The 24,139-nt window shown below is 46.1% G+C and overlaps 1 long non-coding RNA gene across 1 annotated transcript; it reads left to right on the plus strand.

Moving 5' to 3' along the window:
• Positions 1–3,689: 3,689 nt before the first annotated feature.
• LOC310757349 lies at positions 3,690–14,910 on the plus strand. Its single transcript, XR_014545088.1, has 4 exons — positions 3,690–3,909; positions 5,427–5,537; positions 7,037–7,415; positions 13,557–14,910. It is a non-coding gene; the product is annotated as an uncharacterized lncRNA (long non-coding RNA).
• Positions 14,911–24,139: the final 9,229 nt, after the last annotated feature.

Here is a 24,139-nt window from a genome sequence, read left to right on the forward strand (position 1 = left end):
CAGTTAAAAGCATCAGCTCCTATTGGATGCTATCTGGCTCCAATAAATATGGAGGTGGCCAGAAAACCTTTTCATGGGATTTCATGGGATGTCTTGCAAGTCTGCTATCTCTCAGCTGGCTCCCTTTAATACCATTTTCTCAGTACACAAAGGACTTTCGAATAGGGCAAGTCTTCTGTCTGAGTGATTGGGGGCCAGACTTGCTCTGACCTGCCGGTTTGCACTCTGTGTTTTGCTCTTCCTCATGTCTGGACTATCTCTGCTGCCATGTTGGAAAGAATCAGCGCATGCCTGGAGGAATACTTGGGCAAATGCCAGGGACCCATCAGGGCCAATATGCTCCGGCAGCACACTATTGCCTTGATGATGATGAAGATAAATCCCTTCCACAAGCTCCTTAAGTGCATGTCTAACTACATTCAGCATTCTCTTGCCTCTGTTGCATGAAACCCAGAAGGACATGATCATTTCCTCCCAAATTACCCAGTATTTCCACTTCATCAATCGATTTCTCCCAGTTGGTGAGGACCAGGTCCAAGATAGGTGATTCTCTTGTTGCTTCTTCCACCTTCTGGGCAATGAAATTGTCAGGGAGGCAATGGAGGAATTTTTCAGACCTTACATTCTTGGCAGAGTTTGAGGTCCAACAGATATTGGGGAAGATGAAGTCTCCCATAGCTACTACATCTCTTCGTTTTGAATGTTTGGTGATATGGTCTAGGAAAGCATCATCCAAGTATTCAGTCTGGCTTGGCGTTCTATAGCAAACACCCACTGTAAGGTCACTGTTGTTTCTCTCTCCTGCAATTTTTACCCATATCCTCATAATCTGCTTTCCATGCTCCAGTGTGCACATTTTTTACATATAATGCTGCTACTCCTCCCTTCCTGTTTGGTCTATTCCTTTTGTTTTGTTTTTTATAACTATTATATTGGTTTTTACCAATTTTTTCCAAACATAACATCATTCTTAAATAACAAGAACAAGAACATTTGGCTGTATAAGCCTGAGAGTTCCCTTCCCCTTGGCTAACGGTCTATTCCTTTTGAACAGGTTATACCTCTCAATTCCTATGTTCCACTCATGAGACTCATCCCAATAGGTTTCAGTAATGCCTACTAGGTAATATTTGCCATCCTGTATTAAAAGCTCCAATTTATTTTGCTTGTTTCCCATACTCTGTGCATTAGTATAGAGACAACTAAGACCATTAGTTGTTCCCTCCAGCTGCTTCCTTCTTTTGCTTGCTTGCCCTTTAGTAGGTTTCTGTTTCCTGTGCATCCATGAAGCACCGGCACCCAGACCAGTTGTTCTTTGTCATCTGTAAAGTTCTTTCCCTCCTTCTCAGGATCAAGTTTAAAGCTCTCCTGATCAGGTTCGTGAGGCTCTTAGCAAACATATTCTTGTGAGGTGCACTCTATCTCTTGCCACAAATCCTTCTTCAAGGAAGCAGAGATCACAGTCCAAGAAGCCACACCCTTCCTGATGACATCACCTCTGTAGTTTCATGGATCAGGGGAATGCTGTGGGTGTAATGTACCCTGATTTCATTAATGCTTTTCAAAAAATCCCCAGTGATAGTTTTGTGGAGAAGTTGGTAAGATGTGGACTAGTCAATCAGCCCGCTACAAATTCACCTAAGCCCAAAGAACACTTACTAATATTTGGATTTCCATGGGCAAGATAAAGTGATTTAACAATTTTAAGAAGAAACAATTTTATTATTCTTTCTGGTTATGGGATCACTGGGAACAGCAAAAACTTACTATTGTGACACAAAGGGGATTCACATACACCCTTTAGTTCTGGGAAAATATGCCCCTAAGCCCTGATTGGCTGAGGGAAAATCTACTCTGGCATCAGGTGCTCATAGAAGCCTGGGACATTCTGTATAGCCCATTTTGATTTGTCTGAAAAATCAGTACATTATGCACCTAACATCTTAAGGAACTACTACCCACATCTTTGTTGCTCTTCAGTGCAACCCCAGCATATTCACAGAGGCTTCACGTGGGTGGCACTGTGGTCTAAACCATGAAACCTCTTGGGCTTGCTGATCAGAAGGTCGGCGGTTCGAATCCGCATGATGGGGTGAGCTCCCATTGCTCTGTCCCAGCTCCTGCCAACCTAGCAATTTGAAAGCATGGCAGTGTAATCTCACTGTATACAAGTTGTACAAGTGAGAATAAAGTATTTCAATTCAGTGCAAGTAGATAAATAGTTACTGATGTAGGAGGCAGGTAAATGGGGTTTCCATGTGCTCTGGTTTCCGTCACAGTATCCTGTTGCTCCAGAAGCTGTTTAGTCATGCAGACCACATGACCCGGAAAACTGTCTGTGGACAAATGCCGGTTCCCTCGGCCTGAAAGCAAGATGAGTGCCGCAACCCCAAAGTACCTTTGACTGCACTTAACTGTCCAGGGGTCCTTTACCTTTTACCTTTGCACCGTTCAAGCTCACCAGCATGAGAGGAGAAACCAAGAAGGTTTCTCTTAGCCTTATATAATAGAGGTCTTGTTAACTGAGAGAAACAGGTGTTCCTTCCATGTTAGATACTATCAGGTGGCCACAGAGGTCTGGGACATTCTGTACAACATTTGGCTATTCCCTCAGTCCATCAGAATTTATCCTAACAGTCAGCACATTATGCCCCCAATACTGAAAGGCAGCCACTCCCCACATCTTTGTTGTTCCTCAGAGACACCCCAGCATGTTGCCAGAGGCTTCTTGTACCCACCAACCCCATCAGGATCAGGTGCCCTGAGATGCTAATAAGGTTCCTATTGGCTTTATACAATGGCTATGTTGAATCTGGTTCCTCAAGCCAAGCAACTTGTTTTTCAGAAGCTGACCTCTTGCTACTAGTTTTTACCAGGTGTTTCTATCCAGAGCAAGATTGGCTATAGCAGTCAAAAGTCAGAGAACAGGTTTCAGCTTCTGCCCATAGATCTCTCAAGTGCAATACTTGACCTACTCCTCTGTAAGTGAAGAGTTGCCATTCACTCCTATCAGAGGAAAGACAGTGGTAGCAAAACTTGCCCTTCAACTGATGGTGGTAAATTGATACTTTACCACATGAATCAACTGAAGACATGTTAAATTGGCATCTATAACTAATGCTGTAGAGCCACAAATATCCATGAGGAGGCAAATGAATGACATGGGCTCACCTGCTTTGATTTCCGGGTCCTATGTCTTTGAACATTGTCTAAGATGGATGCAATATTAAAGGACCATGTATCACTCATGGAAGGTGGACAGAGAAACATACTTGCGCACACCTTTCATACTGCTGTGAGCAGCAACAGAATAAAAAAGTGAGCTCCTTCTAACAGAACTTTTTAGCAGCATGGCTGATCAAGCCAGTATGCAACTATTTGAGAATTGGCTGCTCAAAACGTCTTCGTGTCACAGTTGAAACCCAGAGCTGAACAGGAAACCCAATGAAAGGAGCAAGGAATTCTTCCACAAAAGATGAGATCTGGGACGTTCTGTGCAGCATTCAGTTGATCCCTCAGCCCATTTGGATTTGTCCTAACAACCAGCACTTTGTGCCTGAAATGGCCCAAGGCAACCACTGCCTTCATCCTTGCTATTCTTCACTGTCAACCCAGTATATTGCCAGAGGCTCCTGGGACTTTTCAAGGCCACCAGGATGAGGCAAGAAGCCAAGAAGGTTCCTTTCGGCCTTATATAATGGATGTCTTGAACTCGGCTCCTCAAACTGTGCAGCGTGTTCTTGTCTGCCCTGAAAGCCTGCGGTTTCTCAGCTGCTAGCCTTCCAAAGCTGTCTCTCCATACAAAAGGCATTCCAATGGAGCAGAGCTTGTTTCTTGGTAATCGAAGGCCACGTCTGCTTCAGGTCTGGCTACTTACATTCTGCGTTCTTCTTTGCTTCAGGACTGGAGGTAAGTATTGCCCCCATCCCAGAAGAGGTAAAAGAAGAATAAGCCACTGTTTTACATAGGTTGACTCTATTAGTAGCAGGAGAGATATACTTTGGGGTGGTAGGGAGGAAATGCCTTCTGCCATAGGTCTGCAATAATTCAGTGTTATTGTGCATGCTTTTCATGCAGAAAGCCCCAGGTTAATCCTTTAGCATCTCCAGTCGAAAATTTTAAGGAGAAGAGAGTCGGTACAATAATGGGGCAAAATGGACCGGTAGCTTGAAATGCTGGAAGGCAGCTATGTATGTATGTATGTAGGAGTGAATCAGGCTGCCCAACATCTGGTATATTTGTAGGATGCGGGTAGTGTTGTGGTCTAAACCACTGAGCCTCTTGGGTTTGCCAATCGGAAGGTTGGAGGTTTCAAATCCCCATGACGGGGTGAGCTCACGTTGCTCAGTCCCAACTCCTGCCGACTTAGCAGTTCAAAAGCATGCCAGTGCAAGTAGATAAATAGATACCACTGTGATGGGAAGGAAAATGGCATTTCCATGCGCTCTGGCTTCTGGCTTGAAGTTCCGTTGCCACAGAAGTGGTTTAGTCCTGCTGGCCACATGACCCTGAAATCTGTCTGTGGACAAACACCAGAAAGCGAGAAGAGCACCGTACCCCATCATTGCCTCTGAATCGACTTCACTGTCCAGGAGTCCTTTACCTTTTATATGTGTATGGTTGGAGAGAAAATGTCTCATGTAACATTAAATACGTTCTGCCGTTAGTGCAAGGATTTGTGCCTTCACAATGGGATTTCCCTCCTCCTCCTGAGTGGGCCCTAAATCTATTCAGTGCATTCCCCAAACTGCTGGAGGTAAATTTGGGCAAGATACGAAGCAGGCATTGGGGAGGAGTGAAAGGGAGAACTTCTGTTGCAAAGGCACAAATCCTTTCACTAACGTCATGAGTGCACTGAATATGACCAATGGGCGTATATTCCAGCTTTTTCTGCCAGGTCTAAAAGTGGAGCCCAATAGTTTAGAGCTCATTTCAGGACAGAGTTAAGCTTCCATTGAGGGAGGAAGCTGCTTTTCTTCTGGGAGCGCCATCTTTGGAAAAAAGAGGATTCCCTTGTCTGGGCGGAATGTGTTGCTAGACTAAGGGCCCAGGAGCATGCTATGAATCTGCATAGAGTTTCCCCATCCGCAGAGATGTAAATTTAGTCAGACTTTCTGATGGGGAAGAAATCCTACTGCTCTAGGATCTATTCTGACAGCTATGGGTGCCTATAGGATTTTATGGGTTGGACGACTGAAAATCAATTGGTTCCTCCACAAATGGAAAAAAAAAAGGAGTCTCACTTGGTACAATGCTTTGCAGTACATCCAGGAAAGAAAATTAATATAAATGAGGAAAGTGGTAGGAGTTCCTGGGGCTTCAGACCCCTCGTCTACCTCCTAATGAAGCCCCGGATTTAGTGACCGATGGGTGGAGGTGATGCTTTCAGGAAGAAACAATAAAACAATTTTTTGTGCCTCCTACAGCAGATGCGGTGAAATGCAGAAAATGCCTGTCAACTGGTCCTGGCAAGCCGTGTAAACCAAATGATTTGACATGTAACGGGCCATACTGTGTAATGACAGAAAGATTGGCAGGTAAGAAGGCTTTTCTGTGACTATGACTTGCCTATTCTATGCTCTGGTAACCTCTTCATTTCTCTGATGAAAATGGGAATATCCCATTCCACAATGGCAATTTTATTATTTGTACCCAACACATCTTACTGGGTTGCCCCAGCCACTCTGGGAAGCTTCCAAAAGATATAAAAACATAATAAAACATTAAACATTTTTAAAACTTCCCTATACAGCAGGCTCGTCCAACTCTATAGAGACTGCAACTGAATTCACTTGGTAATGTAAGGAGTAACTGTTAGGCAAACATTCTTTAAGAAACAGACAAAAGTTCCTGGAAGCTTTAAAAAGGGTTCCAGAATTTTCTTTAGTGTATAGTAGTGGTACTCTAGGCTCCATTGGTGTCAGCTGGAGGTGCAAATAAAGGGAGGAAGTTGCAGTTGCAATTTCTGCACCAGGAAATCACACACCATCAGTACGCACGCCAACAATGAGGTGGGAAGGAAGACAATATGTGCTGCTGATACTGTGAGTTTTGCTGTGTCAAGATTGTTAATTACTGGACTGAAATTATGCTGTGCTGGAGAGATAAAGAAGGAATGTAAATAGCTTGTACATAATAGTAACAGAAATTCTTGTGCAACCAGTCAAGCAATAAAGAAGCTCTTGACTGAATTTGAGTATGACTCCTGTTCTTGTCCTCTGCCTCTGGGGAAAACTCTGCTACAAACAGTAAGAAGTGGTTTTACCGAGGTGCCACCACACAAGCAGAAAAGTGCAGCAGAAGTGTGTGGGTGGTAATCTCTAATAGTAACACCTTTTAACAGAGTGGTTAATGGAGAAATTGACAGAGCTGTCAAATATTGGGCATTGCTTGGCAAGTGAAAAGTTGCAGCAGCAATATGAAAAATACCAAGCATTTCCCATGAAAATAAGCATTAGAAAGCTTTTCCCCAGCTCCATTTTGAACACATGAATTCAATTTTGCAGCTGGGGAGATTCATGGACATATCACTGCAAGGCAGACTGTGCAACAGTCTTCCAGCAGAACTGGAAGAGCTGCTTCATTAGAGTCTTGAATGCCAGCTGTATTCTTATATTAAGCCATATTACGTAGAGGGACCTTGCTTAAGAAGATGAAATGTTGCCGAGGAACAAGAAAGTAAGGTTTCTGCTTCAAGGAACTAACTGGCATGTCACTTGGAAAGTAGCCTATTTTTCAGTCTGAAGGAAAGGTATTTAGGATTTATTTTAGACAATAGTGGTGGAAATTCTGAGATTTAAGGGTTTGTTTTATGTGGACATGTATTTTGTACGTGTATTAACTTTATTTTATTTTAATATTGACACTTTAGTAGTTTTAGCATGGAAAAAAAATCAGTTTTAGGTATGCATTTGTCAATGGAGCTTATAATGGAGTTTATTTCAATGTGCTGTGAGCTTTGTCTCTTTTTTGGTATAAACTATGGACTCCACTCACTAGTTAGTATCAACATATGCACTTCTCTTTCTCTCGCCAGGTCCAAAAAAGGAGTTGCAGACCCTCAAATTTTGTGGCGAAGCTCAGTATAAAAAATACTGCGGAACGAAAAAGGGAGAGAAATTTAAAGTACAATGCTGTGAAACCGACATGTGTTTTAAGTGATTTTACTGTTCTATTCTTATATTGTTTTAACCCATCCAGAAACCTCATGGTAAAGGGTGGGCAGCCAATCTTTCTCCTTCTCTTTCACTTTCTCCTTTGAAAAACATAATATTAGAACATTTCATACCCTTTGCTTTTGACGGATGCCTGGTCTTCCTTCTGCCATTGCAATTCAAATGACAGAGCAAACACAGAAAAGCAACAGACCCCACCCCGAGACTGTGATTCTACCACTGCCTCCACTGGTGGTAATAGTAATAGTAGTAATAACAATAACCATAACACAATAATAATAATAAATTGTTCCCCACTCATCTTAAATGTGTAGCCTCAGATGTCTGTTTACCCCATTTTAGGTACCCCCTTCGCTCATGCTCCTGGTTTGAAATCCTGCTCTTCATCAGCCTGCCAGATTGGCCAATTGCAGGCTGGTGTGGAGAGGGAACAATCAGGATTGCCTCAGGTCTACTCCCGGGGGATTTAAAACAGCCCACGCCAGCCCCCGATGTCCAGCATTCTTCGTTGGATCAACCCACCCATTTTGCATTTACAAATTGAACTGACCTTGCAATGGCTGCGGTGGTCGCTGTATTGTTGGTGCCGGGTAGGAATTTGCCTACCTGGGGAATTGGCTATGACCTGGAGGTTTTGCCTAACCCTGTAGCAATCGTCACAACTTTGGCGGTTTAGGCGTTGGGTAGCCTTAGCCTTGGTTGGAGGGGGAGTTGTCCCCTGGCCTTCCCCTCCCGAAATAGGGTATCCTGTTAAAGGGGTCTGTGAGGGAGTTGCTTCTGTCCATTTGCCCAGATGGGGGGAGGGGCTTGGGCCTCAGCGTTCCTAGGGGTAGGGATCCCTGTGGGGATCCCCCTATTTGATGTAAGTCATGGGAATCCCCACTGCCGGGTTGACCCTGATGTCATTTCCGGTAGGCAGACCGGAAATAAATGCTTACACAATGCCTATAGCCAAACCACTTCATCTGTAGTCAATAAAGTTGTGGCCCGATTTGATCTCATTCCACTGTGTGGCCTCCTTTATTGGTAGCTCACTTGAGCAGAGGAAGGGTGCACACCCTGGGCCTGTAGACTCTGGGAAGCTTCCAAGAGAATATAAAAATACATAAAACCATCCGGCATTGAAAACTTGCCTACACAAGACTGCCTTCAAATGTCTCAAGGTCAGTCCTTAATTGCCTTGTTAGAGCATCCCAACCGATACTCACAGTCAGGATGGTCAGGGGGGAGGCTGGAGCCACTTCCATCCAGACTCTCCTAGGTCATGCCCATCAGATTCTTAATTCATCTCTTCCTGGAGCTCATGGGTCCCTGTTCTTCCCAACCCCTCCCTGGTTGTAGAGCTCAAATGTTCTCTTTTCTCTTTCCTGACCTTTGCCATGTAATTGGAACATAGCAAGGCTTTTAAGTAGTTTGGACTGGAGGGAGTTTTAGGTGGCCAATCAAGATAGAGATCAATAATAATAGTTAAAATTACTGCTAATTTTGCATGCAGAACAAATGCGAGAATAATAGCTTGCAATATTTGTTGTACCTTACGCGACAATGCTTTCCTTCAATAAAGTTGAAAAATGAAGTTGGGGTCTGTGTTCTATTTTGGTTCCTGTGTAATTTTTGTATCTTGATCACACAAGAAATCACTTGCCTTATATTTTCTGTTCCTCACGATTTATGTGTTTATTGTGAGGCCTTATTATTTTGTTCTAATTCCTTTCTTTGATCTAACAACAAATGCCTATTTTAAAAGTATGGGCCATATCCCATGCTTTGCAACAGACTTCTGTGCTCAGCAGCACTTCCTCTCCCTCTCCTGCTTTCCCTCCAGCTTCCGGCAAGCACAGACAAAAATACAACAAAGCAGATCCTCCATTCTGCACAACACTCTTGCATCATAAATGACAGTTTTCAAATAGAATCCCATACACAAATCACATGAGCCCAGTTAGCATCTGGAAGTATTGACGTAACCGTACCATATTAGTATGTTTCTCCAAGTCTTTGCACTCAGATTCCAAAATAAAAGGGCCTCAGTCAACTGTTTAACCACCCAACCTTCCACCTCTCCCCAATTAAAATCATCAGCTCCTATTGGATGCTATCTGGCTCCAAGAAATATGAATTCTGTTCATGGGATTGCCAGGAATCAGAGTCTGTCTTGCAAGCCTGCTGTCTCTCCATGTCCCACATCTTTGAGTAAAGTTGAAGATACATGCAATATGAAAGGACCACTTATTTATCACTCAAGGAGGACTGGCAGTAACACATGGCTGGGCATACCATTCATTCCGCTGCGAGCAGCAGTGAGATACAAAAGAAAGCTGCTAACACAATGATTCGGGAATATGGGCTGGCCAGAAGTCACCCATTGTGTTTCATCTGCAGGCTGGTTGAGAGTTGCCTGCTCGGCACATCTTACTATTACAACTGAAACCCGGAGCTGAACAGAAAACCCTCGTAAGATAGCATCAGGCATCCGCCACGGTCCGCGACATTCTGTACAGTATGCAGCTGATTTCTCAGCGCATTTGGGTTGTCCTAACAATCAGTACTTTATGCCTGAAAGGACCCAAGACAACCATCGCCTTCACTCTCTGCTGCCCATCCCAGTGACCCAAGCATATTGCCAGAGGCTCCTTGGACCTTTCAAGGCCACCAGGATGAGGCAAGAAGCCAAGAGGGTTCCTCCCAGCCGTATATAATGGATATCTTGAACCCGGCTCCTCAGACTGAACAGCGTGTTCCTGCCTGCCCTGGAAACCTGCGGTTTCTCAGCTGCTAGCCTTCCAAAGCTGTCTCTCCATACAACAGGCATTCCAATGGAGCAGAGCTTGTTTCTTGGTAATCGAAGGCCACGTCTGCTTCAGGTCTGGCTACTTACATTCTGCTTTCTTCTTTGCTTCAGGACTGGAGGTAAGTATTGCCCCCATCCCAGAAGAGGTAAAAGAAGAAGAAGCTACTGTTTTACATAGGTTGACTCTATTAGTAGCCGGAGAGATATACTTTGGGGTGGTAGGGCGGAAATGCCTTCTGCCATAGGTCTGCAATAATTCAGTGTTATTGTGCATGCTTTTCATGCAGAAAGCCCCAGGTTAATCCCTTAGCATCTCCAGTCGAAAAATTTAAGAAGAAGAGAGTCGGTACAATAATGGGGCAAAATGGACCGGTAGCTTGAAATGCTGGAAGGCAGCTCTGTATGTATGTATGTAGGAGTGAATCAGGCTGCCCAACATCTGGTATATTTGTAGGATGCGGGTAGTGTTGTGGTCTAAACCACTGAGCCTCTTGGGTTTGCCAGTCAGAAGGTTGGCGGTTCAAATCCCCATGACGGGGTGAGCTCACGTTGCTCGGTCACAACTCCTGCCGACTTAGCAGTTCAAAAGCATGCCAGTGCAAGTAGATAAATAGATACCACTTTGATGGGAAGGAAAATGGCATTTCCATGCGCTCTGGCTTGCCATTCCGTTGCCACAGAAGTGGTTTAGTCCTGCTGGCCACATGACCCTGAAATCTGTCTGTGGACAAACACCAGAAAGCGAGAAGAGCACCGTACCCCATCATCGCCTTTGAATCGACTTCACTGTCCAGGAGTCCTTTACCTTTTATATGTGTAGGGTTGGAGAGAAAATGTCTCATGTAACATTAAATACGTTCTGCCATTAGTGCAAGGATTTGTGCCTTCACAATGGGACTTCCCTCCTCTTCCTGAGTGTGCCCTAAATCTATTCAGTGCATTCCCCAAACTGCCGGAGGTAAATTTGGGCAAGATACGCAGCAGGCATTGGGGAGGAGTGAAAGGGAGAACTTCTGTTGCAAAGGCACAAATCCTTTCACTAACGTCATGAGTGCATTGAGTATGACCAATGGGCCTATATTCCAGCTTTTTCTGCCAGGTCTAAAAGTGGAGCCCAATAGTTTAGAGCTCTTTTCAGGACAGAGTTAAGCTTCAATTGAGGGAGGAAGCTGCTTTTCTTCTGGGAGCGCCAGCTTTAGAAAAAAGAGGATTCCCTTGTCTGGGCGGAATGTGTTGCTAGACAAAGGGCCCAGGAGCATGCTGTGCATCTGCATAGAGTATCCCCATCTGCAGAGATGTAAATTTAGTCAGACTTTCTGATGGGGGGAAAAATCCTACTGCTCTAGATTCTATTCTGACAGCTATGGGTGCCTATAGGATTTTATGGGTTGGGAGACTGAAAATCAATTGGTTCCTCCACAAATGAAAAAAAAAGGAGTCTCACTTGGTACAATGCTTTGCAGTACACCCAGGAAAGAAAATTAATATAAATGAGGAAAGTGGTAGGAGTTCCTGGGGCTTCAGACCCCTCGTCTACCTCCTAATGAAGCCCTGGATTTAGTGACCGATGGGTGAAGGTGATGCTTTCAGGAAGAAACAATAAAACAAATTTTTGTGCCTCCTACAGCAGATGCTGTGAAATGCAGAAAATGCATGTCAACTGGTACTGGCAAGCCGTGTAAACCAAATGATTTGACATGTACCGGGCTATACTGTGTAATGACAGAAAAATTGGAAGGTAAGAAGGCTTTTCTGTGACTATGACTTGCCTATTCTATGCTCTGGTAACCTCTTCATTTCTCTGATGAAAATGGGAATATCCCATTCCACAATGGCAATTTTATTATTTATACACCACACATCTTACGGGGTTGCCCCAGCCACTCTGAGAAGCTTCCAAAAGATATAAAAACATAATAAAACATTAAACATTTTAAAAACTTCCCTATACAGCAGGCTCGTCCAACTCTTATAGAGACTGCGACTGAATTCACTTGGTAATGTAAGGAGTAACTGTTAGGCAAACATTCTTTAAGAAACAGACAAAAGTTCCTGGAAGCTTTAAAGAGGGTTCCAGAATTTTCTTTAGTGTATAGTAGTGGTACTCTAGGCTCCATTGGTGTCAGGTGGAGGTGCAAATAAAGGGAGGAAGCTGCAGTTGCCATTTCTGCACCAGGAAATCACACACCATCAGTACGCATGCCAACAACGAGGTGGGAAGGAAGACAATATGTGCTGCTGATACTGTGAGTTTTGCTGTGTTAAGATTGTTAATTACTGGACTGAAATTATACTGTTCTGGAGAGATAAAGAAGGAATGTAAATAGCTTGTACATAATAGTAACAGAAATACTTGTGCAACCAGTCAAGCAATAAAGAAGCTCTTGACTGTGAATTTGAGTATGACTCCTGTTCTTGTCCTCTGCCTCTGGGGAAAACTCTGCTACAAACAGTAAGAAGTGGTTTTACCGAGGTGCCACCACACAAGCAGAAAAGCGCAGCAGAAGTGTGTGGGCGATGATCTCTAATAGTAACACCTTTTAACAGAGTGGTTAATGGACAGATTGACAGAGCTGCCAAATATTGGGCATTGCTTGGCAAGTGCAAAGTTGCAGCAGCAATATGAAAAATACCAAGCATTTCCCATGAAAATAAGTATTAGAAAGCTTTTCCCCAGCTCCATTTTGCAGCTGGGGAGATTCATGGACATATCACTGCAAGGCAGACTGTGCAACAGTCTTCCAGCAGTACTGGAAGAGCTGCTTCATTAGAGTCTTAAATGCCAGCTATATTCTTATATTAAGCCATATTACGTAGAGGGACCTTGCTTAAGAAGATGAAATGTTGCCGAGGAACAAGGAAAGTAAGGTTTCTGCTTCAAGTAACTAACTGGCATGTCACTTGGAAAGTAGCCTATTTTTCAGTCTGAAGGAAAGGTATTTGGGATTTATTTTAGACAACAGTGGTGGAAATTCTGAGATTTAAGGGTTTGTTTTATGTGGACATGTATTTTGCGCATGTTTTAACTTAATTTTATTTTAATGTTGACACTTTAGTAGTTTTCCATGGGGAAAAAACAGTTTTAGGTATGCATTTGTCAATGGAGCTTAAAATGGAGTTTATTTCAATGTGCTGTGAGCTTTGTCTCTTTTTTGGTATGAACTATGGACTCCACTCACTAGTTAGTATCAACATAAGCACTTCTTTTTCTCTCGCCAGGTCCAAATAAGGAGTTGCGGACCTTCAAATTTTGTGGCGAAGCTCAGAATAAAAAATTCTGCGGAACGGACAGGGGAGAGAACCTTAAAGTACACTGCTGTGAAACTGACATGTGTTTTGACTGATTTTCCTGTTCTATTCTTCTATTGTTTTAACCCATCCAGAAACCTCATGGTAAAGGGTGGGTAGCCAGTCTTTCTCCTTCTCTTTCACTTTCTCCTTTGAAAAACATAATATTAGAACATTTCATATCCTTTGCTTTTGACGGATGTCTGGTCTTCCTCCTGCCATTCCAATTCAAATGACAGAGCAAACACAGAAAAGCAACAAACCCCACCCCGAGACTGTGATTCTACCACTGCCTCCACTAGTACACCACTGGTGGTAATAGTAATAGTAGTAATAACCATAACCATAACACAATAATAATAATAAATTTGTTCCCCACTCATCTTAAATGTGTAGCCCCAGATGTCTGTTTACCCCCTTTTAGGTACCCCCTTTGGCTCATGCTCCTGGTTTGAAATCCTGCTCTTCATCAGCCTGCCAGATTGGCCAATTGCAGGCTGGTGTGGAGAGGGAACAATCAGGATTCCCTCAGGTCTACTCCGGGGGGATTTAAAACAGCCCACGCCAGCCCCCGATGTCTAGCATTCTTCGCAAAAACCGACCCATTTTGCATTTACAAATTGAATTCACCTTGCAATGGCTGCGGTGGTTGCTGTATTGTTGGTACTGGGTAGGAATTTGCCTACCTGGTGAATTGGCTATGATCTGGAGGTTTTGCCTAACCCTGTAGCAATCGTCACAACTTTGGCGGTTTAGGCGTTGGGTAGCCTTAGCCTTGGTTGGAGGGGGGGTTGTACCCTGGCCTTCCCCTCCAGAAATAGGGTATCCTGTTAAAGGGGTCTGTGATGGAGTTGCTTCTGTCCATTTGCCCAGATGGGGGGAGGGGCTTGGGCCTCAGCGTTCCTGGGGGTAGGGATCCCTGTGGAGATCCCCCTATTTGATATAAGTCATGGGAATCTCCACTGCCAGGTTGACCCTGATGTCATTTCCGGTAGGCAGACCGGAAATAAATGCTTACACAATGCCTATAGCCAAACCACTTCATCTGTAGTCAATAAAGTTGTGGCCTGATTTGATCTCATTCCACTGTGTGGCCTCCTTAATTGGTAGCTCACTTGAGCAGAGGAAGGGTGCACACCCTGGGCCTGTAGACTCTGGGAAGGTTCCTAGAGAATATAAAAATACATAAAACCATCCGGCATTGAAAACTTGCCTACACAAGACTGCCTTCAAATGTCTCAAGGTCAGTCCTTAATTGCCTTGTTAGAGCATCCCAACCGATACTCACAGTCAGGATGGTCAGGGGGGAGGCTGGAGCCACTTCCATCCAGACTCTCCTAGGTCATGCCCATCAGATTCTTAATTCATCTCTTCCTGGAGCTCATGGGTCACTGTTCTTCCCAACCCCTCCCTGGTTGTAGAGCTCAAATGTTCTCTTTTCTCTTTCCTGACCTTTGCCATGTAATTGGAACATAGCAAGGCTTTTAAGTAGTTTGGACTGGAGGGAGTTTTAGGTGGCCAATCAAGATAGAGATCAATAATAATAGTTAAAATTACTGCTAATTTTGCATGCAGAACAAATGCGAGAATAATAGCTTGCAATATTTGTTGTACCTTACGCGACAATGCTTTCCTTCAATAAAGTTGAAAAATGAAGTTGGGGTCTGTGTTCTATTTTGGTTCCTGTGTAATTTTTGTATCTTGATCACACAAGAAATCACTTGCCTTATATTTTCTGTTCCTCACGATTGATGTGTTTATTGTGAGGCCTTATTATTTTGTTCTAATTCCTTTCTTTGATCTAACAACAAATGCCTATTTTAAAAGTATGGGCCATATCCCATGCTTTGCAACAGACTTCTGTGCTCAGCAGCACTCCCTCTCCCTCTCCTGCTTTCCCTCCAGCTTCCGGCAAGCAAAGACAAAAATACAACAAAGCAGATCCTCCATTCTGCACAACACTCTTGCATCATAAATGACAGTTTTCAAATAGAATCCCATACACAAATCACATGTGCCCAGTTAGCATCTGGAAGTATTGACGTAACCGTACCATATTAGTATGTTTCTCCAAGTCTTTGCACTCAGATTCCAAAATAAAAGGGCCTCAGTCAACTGTTTAACCACCCAACCTTCCACCTCTCCCCAATTAAAATCATCAGCTCCTATTGGATGCTATCTGGCTCCAAGAAATATGAATTCTGTTCATGGGATTGCCAGGAATCAGAGTCTGTCTTGCAAGCCTGCTGTCTCTCCATGTCCCACATCTTTGAGTAAAGTTGAAGATACATGCAATATGAAAGGACCACTTATTTATCACTCAAGGAGGACTGGCAGTAACACATGGCTGGGCATACCATTCATTCCGCTGCGAGCAGCAGTGAGATACAAAAGAAAGCTGCTAACACAATGATTCGGGAATATGGGCTGGCCAGAAGTCACCCATTGTGTTTCATCTGCAGGCTGGTTGAGAGTTGCCTGCTCGGCACATCTTACTATTACAACTGAAACCCGGAGCTGAACAGAAAACCCTCGTAAGATAGCATCAGGCATCCGCCACGGTCCGCGACATTCTGTACAGTATGCAGCTGATTTCTCAGCCCATTTGGGTTGTCCTAACAATCAGTACTTTATGCCTGAAAGGACCCAAGACAACCATCGCCTTCACTCTCTGCTGCCCATCCCAGTGACCCAAGCATATTGCCAGAGGCTCCTTGGACCTTTCAAGGCCACCAGGATGAGGCAAGAAGCCAAGAAGGTTCCTCCCAGCCGTATATAATGGATATCTTGAACCCGGCTCCTCAGACTGAACAGCGTGTTCCTGCCTGCCCTGGAAACCTGCGGTTTCTCAGCTGCTAGCCTTCCAAAGCTGTCTCTCCATACAACAGGCATTCCAATGGAGCAGAGCTTGTTTCTTGGTAATCGAAGGCCACGTCTGCTTCAGGTCTGGCTACTTACATTCTGCTTTCTTCTTTGCTTCAGGACTGGAGGTAAGTATTGCCCCCATCCCAGAAGAGGTAAAAGAAGAAGAAGCTACTGTTTTACATAGGTTGACTCTATTAGTAGCCGGAGAGATATACTTTGGGGTGGTAGGGCGGAAATGCCTTCTGCCATAGGTCTGCAATAATTCAGTGTTATTGTGCATGCTTTTCATGCAGAAAGCCCCAGGTTAATCCCTTAGCATCTTCAGTCGAAAAATTTAAGGAGAAGAGAGTCGGTACAATAATGGGGCAAAATGGACCGGTAGCTTGAAATGCTGGAAGGCAGCTCTGTATGTATGTATGTAGGAGTGAATCAGGCTGCCCAACATCTGGTATATTTGTAGGATGCGGGTAGTGTTGTGGTCTAAACCACTGAGCCTCTTGGGTTTGCCAGTCAGAAGGTTGGCGGTTCAAATCCCCATGACGGGGTGAGCTCATGTTGCTCGGTCCCAACTCCTGCCGACTTAGCAGTTCAAAAGCATGCCAGTGCAAGTAGATAAATAGATACCACTTTGATGGGAAGGAAAATGGCATTTCCATGCGCTCTGGCTTCTGGCTTGCCATTCCGTTGCCACAGAAGTGGTTTAGTCCTGCTGGCCACATGACCCTGAAATCTGTCTGTGGACAAACACCAGAAAGCGAGAAGAGCACCGTACCCCATCATCGCCTTTGAATCGACTTCACTGTCCAGGAGTCCTTTACCTTTTATATGTGTAGGGTTGGAGAGAAAATGTCTCATGTAACATTAAATACGTTCTGCCATTAGTGCAAGGATTTGTGCCTTCACAATGGGACTTCCCTCCTCTTCCTGAGTGTGCCCTAAATCTATTCAGTGCATTCCCCAAACTGCCGGAGGTAAATTTGGGCAAGATACGCAGCAGGCATTGGGGAGGAGTGAAAGGGAGAACTTCTGTTGCAAAGGCACAAATCCTTTCACTAACGTCATGAGTGCACTGAGTATGACCTATGGGCCTATATTCCAGCTTTTTCTGCCAGGTCTAAAAGTGGAGCCCAATAGTTTAGAGCTCTTTTCAGGACAGAGTTAAGCTTCAATTGAGGGAGGAAGCTGCTTTTCTTCTGGGAGCGCCATCTTTGGAAAAAAGAGGATTCCCTTGTCTGGGCGGAATGTGTTGCCAGACAAAGGGCCCAGGAGCATGCTGTGCATCTGCATAGAGTATCCCCATCTGCAGAGATGTAAATTTAGTCAGACTTTCTGATGGGGGGAAAAATCCTACTGCTCTAGGATCTATTCTGACAGCTATGGGTGCCTATAGGATTTTATGGGTTGGGAGACTGAAAATCAATTGGTTCCTCCACAAATGAAAAAAAAGGAGTCTCACTTGGTACAATGCTTTGCAGTACACCCAGGAAAGAAAATTAATATAAATGAGGAAAGTGGTAGGAGTTCCTGGGGCTTCAGACCCCTCGTCTACCTCCTAATGAAGCCCTGGATTTAGTGACCGATGGGTGAAGGTGATGCTTTCAGGAAGAAACAATAAAACAAATTTTTGTGCCTCCTACAGCAGATGCTGTGAAATGCAGAAAATGCATGTCAACTGGTACTGGCAAGCCGTGTAAACCAAATGATTTGACATGTACCGGGCTATACTGTGTAATGACAGAAAAATTGGAAGGTAAGAAGGCTTTTCTGTGACTATGACTTGCCTATTCTATGCTCTGGTAACCTCTTCATTTCTCTGATGAAAATGGGAATATCCCATTCCACAATGGCAATTTTATTATTTATACACCACACATCTTACGGGGTTGCCCCAGCCACTCTGAGAAGCTTCCAAAAGATATAAAAACATAATAAAACATTAAACATTTTAAAAACTTCCCTATACAGCAGGCTCGTCCAACTCTTATAGAGACTGCGACTGAATTCACTTGGTAATGTAAGGAGTAACTGTTAGGCAAACTGTTAACGGAACGCAGAGGGCTCTCTTGGACGAAATGAAGACACCAACCAGAGCAATTCAGAGCAAAACAGCAGCCAGTAGGCTTGGTCTTTATTTGTAAAGACTGTCGCGACAGGGCCCCCACCGCCCACAAGGTGAAGCAAGATGGAAGCCCCGAACAAAGGGAGACCCTTACTTTTATTACTTGCTAATCCCCTTGGTTACACCCTCAAATTACATCATATTTACATCATGATTACATTGAGAACAGGAGGAGTTAGGGGAGGAGTCGGGCAGGTAACTCGAGCATCTTCACACCTGGCGAATGTCCCCCTCCTCCCTTACTAGTGAATCACCTGGGCAAAAACAAAGGGAAGGGGCGCCGCTTCCTGCCCCCTGGAGGGAATCCGGTCATAGTCCTTTTGTTTTGGCCGAAGCTGAATACACGGTCGTATGCAGGCTATTGTGTCTTCAGCCGGTTGGTCGTCTAAGCCCATCAAGCCGGCTATCAGGATGGTCAGGTTATCCGGGTGGAGCACTGTGTACGTGCCTGCTCGGTCGAGGGATTATGGCTGGTTGGTACCAAGTCACCCCCCTTTGATAGTCTTTGTGATTTGGAGCCGAATAAAAGTGGTCCGATGAAAATCCGAGGTACGGTTGATTTTTGGCGAATTTCCGAAGAAGATGGTTGTTGAAGTTCAAAGCACTCCCAAGTTTAGATACAATGTAGCAACATTTGATTAGATCAGTCACGGTCAATTGAGTCCGGAAACATTGTATTAGTGAGCTGTCAAAGTGAGGAAGCGGTAGATGCCGGCTGCAGTACCAGCGTAGCCGCCACTAGGGGCGCTGTTCGCTAATGCTGATTGGTCGAGACGGCAGCCGGCTGACCCAGAGTTCGGCCGCCCGGTCTACTGAGGGGAATTACATAGAGAGAATAGGGATTCTATAGAGCTTGTCAAAATAGCGCTTCCTTATTTACGGAAGGCTTTCTTTACGGAAACAACCCTCTGAAGGGACGTCTCCCGGATGGGGATAGGTGTGTGTGTGTGCGTGTGTGTGTGTGTGTGGTGCTTGTGCATTACAAGTGAGCGTGTGGAAGAGACAAGGGGGGGGGGTCTCCGGCCACAGTTCCCCCCTTCGGAGATAAGATTGCGAAGGTGCCAGACCGCGCAATCCTTCTCTCCGCACAAATCAATAAAAGTCTGACAAGTCATACCTAGGACTCAGGCTCTGCGTGTTCTTCAGGGATCCCATCTCGATGAGGGTTGATGAGGTCCTTGGGGCAGGCATGGGTGTTCGCGGACGGAGAGTTGAAGCACAAGAGCCGCAGTTTTGACAGCACATCGGGAAGCAGTGAACGGCACAGCAGAAAACGGCAATGCAGATTGTAACAGTGACCAGAATCAGGAGTCCGTTTCCCATGAGTTGTTTTATCCATGCGGACCCCGGTAGCCAATCCCAGAACTGAGCATTCGACAGTCCCTCATGCTGAATGTCCTTAAGTTCGTCCGTCAGTTTGTGAATATTGTTGAGATGTCCAGTAATATTTAGGGTTTGAGCGGAGATGTATGTGCAGCATTCGGTTCCCACAAGGGCACATACTCCTCCGGTCGAAGCGAGAACATAGTCCAAAGCCAGGCGGTTCTGAATCGCCGTTTGCCTGACCTCTGTTAATTCCGTTAGGATAGATTGGGTGGCAGCATTGGACTCTTCCATAAAATTTAGGAGAATGTCCGTTAGCTTGAGGATGTCAACATGGTTGGAACCTGCTCCGTAGGCGGGAAAAAGGGCCCGGCCATAAGTTTCTCCATTGGCTGTCACGTCGGAGAGCTTCGACAAGTCCTTAGCCCTTTTATTTCGTCTCCTTCCGGGGGGGAGATCGCGGGTGACTTGGATCCCGGGCAAGATCAGTCCGAGGTAGCAGGTTCCTCGGGAATGGGGGCTGGCCCATACATAGCCACGGTGGCCACATATCCAGAACAACCCTTGCAGGCACGAATCTATGCGACCGGTAAGGAAGGTGCGAAAGAAGCATTGGGAGACGGGGGAAGGGTCCCAGGAGTCAGGCAAACTCATAACGCGTCTCCACGCGGACAGCAGGCTGGGATGGGTGGAGGGGTTGCCTTGTTGCCATAGGGTAATTCTGCCAGTTAAAGTGATATCAATGGTGTACTTACAGGTGCTCTCGCCAATGACTTTGTCCTCGCCGCTGAACTTCCGGCAGAGGTCGCCCTTAGTGGGTCCATTCAGGTAGATGTACTGGTGGGTCAGATTCACAGCGGTCAGGTTCCAAGACCGTACGTCCGCGGAGAGATGTTGTTGTAGAGTAAGGGGTACTCCGAGGAATGGTATGCCACTGTGGAGGTGTGCGGGGGCATTGGCACAGATCCAGCAATTGTCCGTGGTTGTTTGTTTGGCAATTTGGGAGATCAGTTTCACGTAGGTGTTTGAATGCCAGGTGGACAAAAGGTCATTATTGGTGGTGGGGTTTTCAGATATTGACAGTTCCCCCCTTTGTCGAGGTGCGGTCCCAGCGGGGTGGAGTGGATCTTGTCGGAGCAAGTAGGTGAGGTTCGTGGTCAAACCTCCGCATCTTTGTGGTCCGGTGGTGTCCCATTCAGCTGGTGGTGCAGTGGAGTGATGCCAGCCTTCGAGGTATGCCTTGCCGTCCCAGGTGGTAGCGGCGCCAATGTCCCAAATGCAGCAATATCGTCGGAGACAGACTCCTTGTAGGGTGGTGTGACGGGGGGCGGTGTCGACTCTTTGGCAATAAAACCCGTAGATTAGGTGGTCTGTGGGGTGATTTTGGTCAGTGTAGACCGACTCACCACCACCATTGTCTAGAAGTGTCCAGTTAATCGTTTGTTGGGGTGTGCCGTCGGAAAAGGTTGTATAAGAGCCATTGATGCAGTGGGCGCGGTACCACGGGCCATCTCGGGTGAGGATGAGTTTTCCAAGTGGCGTGTAGGAGGTAGAGCGAATAAAGAGTTCCCAGGATTGGTGTGTAGTAAGAGTCGGTAGTACGGAGTGTCGGAGAAGGATGCGGGTCTCGGGTAGGCAGAAGTCGAAGTCTCCCAAGCGATCCAATGTTCCGGCTTTCACCATGTCAATAATCCCGAAATGTAGATATTTGTATTGAGTTTGTAATCCAGGGCATGATGCATGTGAGGTGGTGGTGGGGTGAGAAAGGGTGGTTACGATGAGGATGGAGAAGAGGAGGAGTTTGGGTACGTTGGTGTCCATGGCGTGTCAGCTGGTGAAGCCGTCAGATGAAGCTGTCAAAATGGAGCTGTCAGATGAAGCTGTCAAACGGAGCTGTCAGATGAAGCTGTCAAACGGAGCTGTCAGATGAAGCTGTCAAACGGAGCTGTCAGATGAAGCTGTCAAACGGAGCCGTCAGATGAAGCTGTCAAACGGAGCTGTCAGGTGAAGCTGTCAAACGGAGCTGTCAGATGAAGCTGTCAAACGGAGCTGTCAGATGAAGCTTTGGGGATTTTACGGAGTCGGAGGCGGATTGGTGGTTGCTCTGCGGTTTCTGTAGTCGTGATGAGTTCAGAAGACCAATGGGCGGGTGAAGTTGGTGGTTCGGGTCCGGTCTGTTGGGCCCGATTCGTGCCCCGAGCAGGTCCGGTCTGTTGGGCTCGATTCGTGCCCCGATCAGGTCCGGTCTGTTGGGCTCGATTCGTGCCCCGATCAGGTCCGGTCTGTTGGGCTCGATTCGTGCCCCGATCAGGTCCGGTCTGTTGTTCCTCTGAGTCGGTATCGCCGTCTCTCGGTGTAGTTGGGGTGCAGTAGGGTGAGTCGTCCGTGGGAGGCTCGGGTGGCGATGCGGGCTTACAGCGGGTGTGGTGTAACCAAGCTGTCTTTTCCGCTACCTTAACAGAAGTTGGGGTGGTTAAAAGTACTTGGTAGGGGCCCTCCCAGGTGGGCTGTAAGGGTACCTTTTGATAGGTTTTGGCTAGTATCCAGTCACCTGGCTGGTATGGGTGAACGTTCTCATCCAGTGGGATGTTCTGGCTTGCAGCTGCATATTTGTGAAGAAGGGTTAGTTGCTTCTGGAGTTGCGTTACATATTTAGTCAGTTCAGATTCCCCGACCTCCAATTCTGAGGTAGGGAATTGAGTGTTGTATACGGGGGAGGGTCTGCCAAACAGTAATTCATATGGTGATAGTTTAAGGCTACCGTGGGGGCATGCCCTTAAATTATGTAGGACTAAGGGAAGAGCATTTAACCATTTAATCCCTGTGTCTCTACAGAGTTTTCCTAATTGGGACTTTAGTTGCTGGTTCATTCTTTCGACCTGCCCGGAAGAAGGAGGGTGGTACGGGGTATGTAGCTTCCACTTCACCCCTAGAGCGTTGGCTACATGTTGGATTATATCAGATGTGAAATGTGAACCCCTGTCGCTGTCTATATGTCTAGGGACACCGAACCTTGGTATTATTTCCTGTAATAGGATCTTTGCGACTATCTGGGCTGTTGTTCTGCGAGTAGGGAAGCACTCTACCCACCCGGTTAATTGATCAATGATGACTAGAGCATGTTTGTAGCCTTGGCAGGGGGGTAGGTCTATGAAATCTACTTGGAGACTTTCGAAAGGGACGAAAGCCCATGGCCTGGCTCCCGGAGGGCACCTAGCGGCGTGCTTTGGGTTAAAAGCTTGGCAAGTATGGCAATTTTTAACAGCAGCTTTAGCGGCCTGGGTGAGACCAGGGGCATACCAACAGCGCTGCATTGTATCAATAAGTTTGTCCCTTCCCCAATGTGTGCGTTGGTGTAATATTCTCAAATGCTTGGGTACCCACAATCTGGGCATTATGAGTCTCTTGTCTGGGAAATACCAAACGCCGTTTTGTAAGTGGGCTCCTTGCTCTTCCCAACCCGTAATCTCTTCTGGGGTCGCTGTTTCGTACATCTCGGTAAAGTCTATATCTGATGGGACCTGGGGTCCCTGGAATTCGTTGTCTGTAGTGAGGGGTAGGAGGGCTGCTTCTTGCGCCGCACGATCGGCACATCGATTTCCTATGGAGACCTGGTCCCTCCCCTTAGTATGTGCTTTACAGTGGACTACCGCGATGGCTTCGGGTAGGTGTATGGAGTTCATAAGTCGCTGCACTAAGGCAGCGTGTGCAATTTGGGTACCAGCTGCAGTCAAAAAGCCTCTCTGTAGCCAGATTTGCCCGGTGGCGTGCACTAATCCAAAACAATACTTTGAGTCTGTGTAAATAGTGATTCGTTGTCCTGCACCTAATTCACAAGCTCTGATTAGAGCGATAAGTTCGGCGGCCTGTGCGCTGTATTTTGGGTGCACTGGCCGTGCCTCTAGGGTCTCACTCTCAGTCACTACAGCATATCCAGTTTTCCGCTCGCCCTCTACAATCTTGGAGCTTCCGTCAGTGTATAAAATGAGGTCGGGGTTCGTTAAGGGGAGGTAATCGAGGTCTTCTCGTGGTTTCTCCACGTGGCGGACTATTTGTGAGCAGTCGTGGTGCGGAGTACCATCGTCGGGCAGGGGCAAGAGGGTTGCGGGGTTAAGCGTGTTCACTCTCCTTATGGTTACGTTAGACGGGCTGAGGAGGATGGCCTCGTACCTGTTTAAGCGTTGTATGGTGAAGCGCTGACACCCTTGTAAGCTAAGGAGGGTAGCGACAGCATGGGGAACGTTGACGGTTAAGTTGTGCCCCAGGACAGTCTCCTGTGCTTTCTCGAGGAGCAGTGCCGCTGCTGCCACCGCTCTAAGGCAGCCCACATGCCCTAGTACAGTGGTGTCTAGCTGAAGGCTGTAGTAAGCGACGGGCCTGTTTTTACCTTGAAAGGGTTGGGTAAGGACCCCGGAGGCTACCCCTTTGTTTTCGTGTACATACAAGGAAAAGGGTAGCCTATAGTCTGGGAGTCCAAGGGCAGGCGAGGTCCTCAGTTCCCTTTTAATGGACTCAAAAGCTTCGAGTGCCTCTGCCGACCAGTGTAGTTGGTCGGGGGAATCTTCGTGTGTCATTGCT

The sequence above is a fragment of the Podarcis filfolensis genome (genome assembly GCF_964270895.1).
Source record: "Podarcis filfolensis genome assembly, chromosome: 2".
Taxonomy (NCBI): domain Eukaryota; kingdom Metazoa; phylum Chordata; class Lepidosauria; order Squamata; family Lacertidae; genus Podarcis; species Podarcis filfolensis.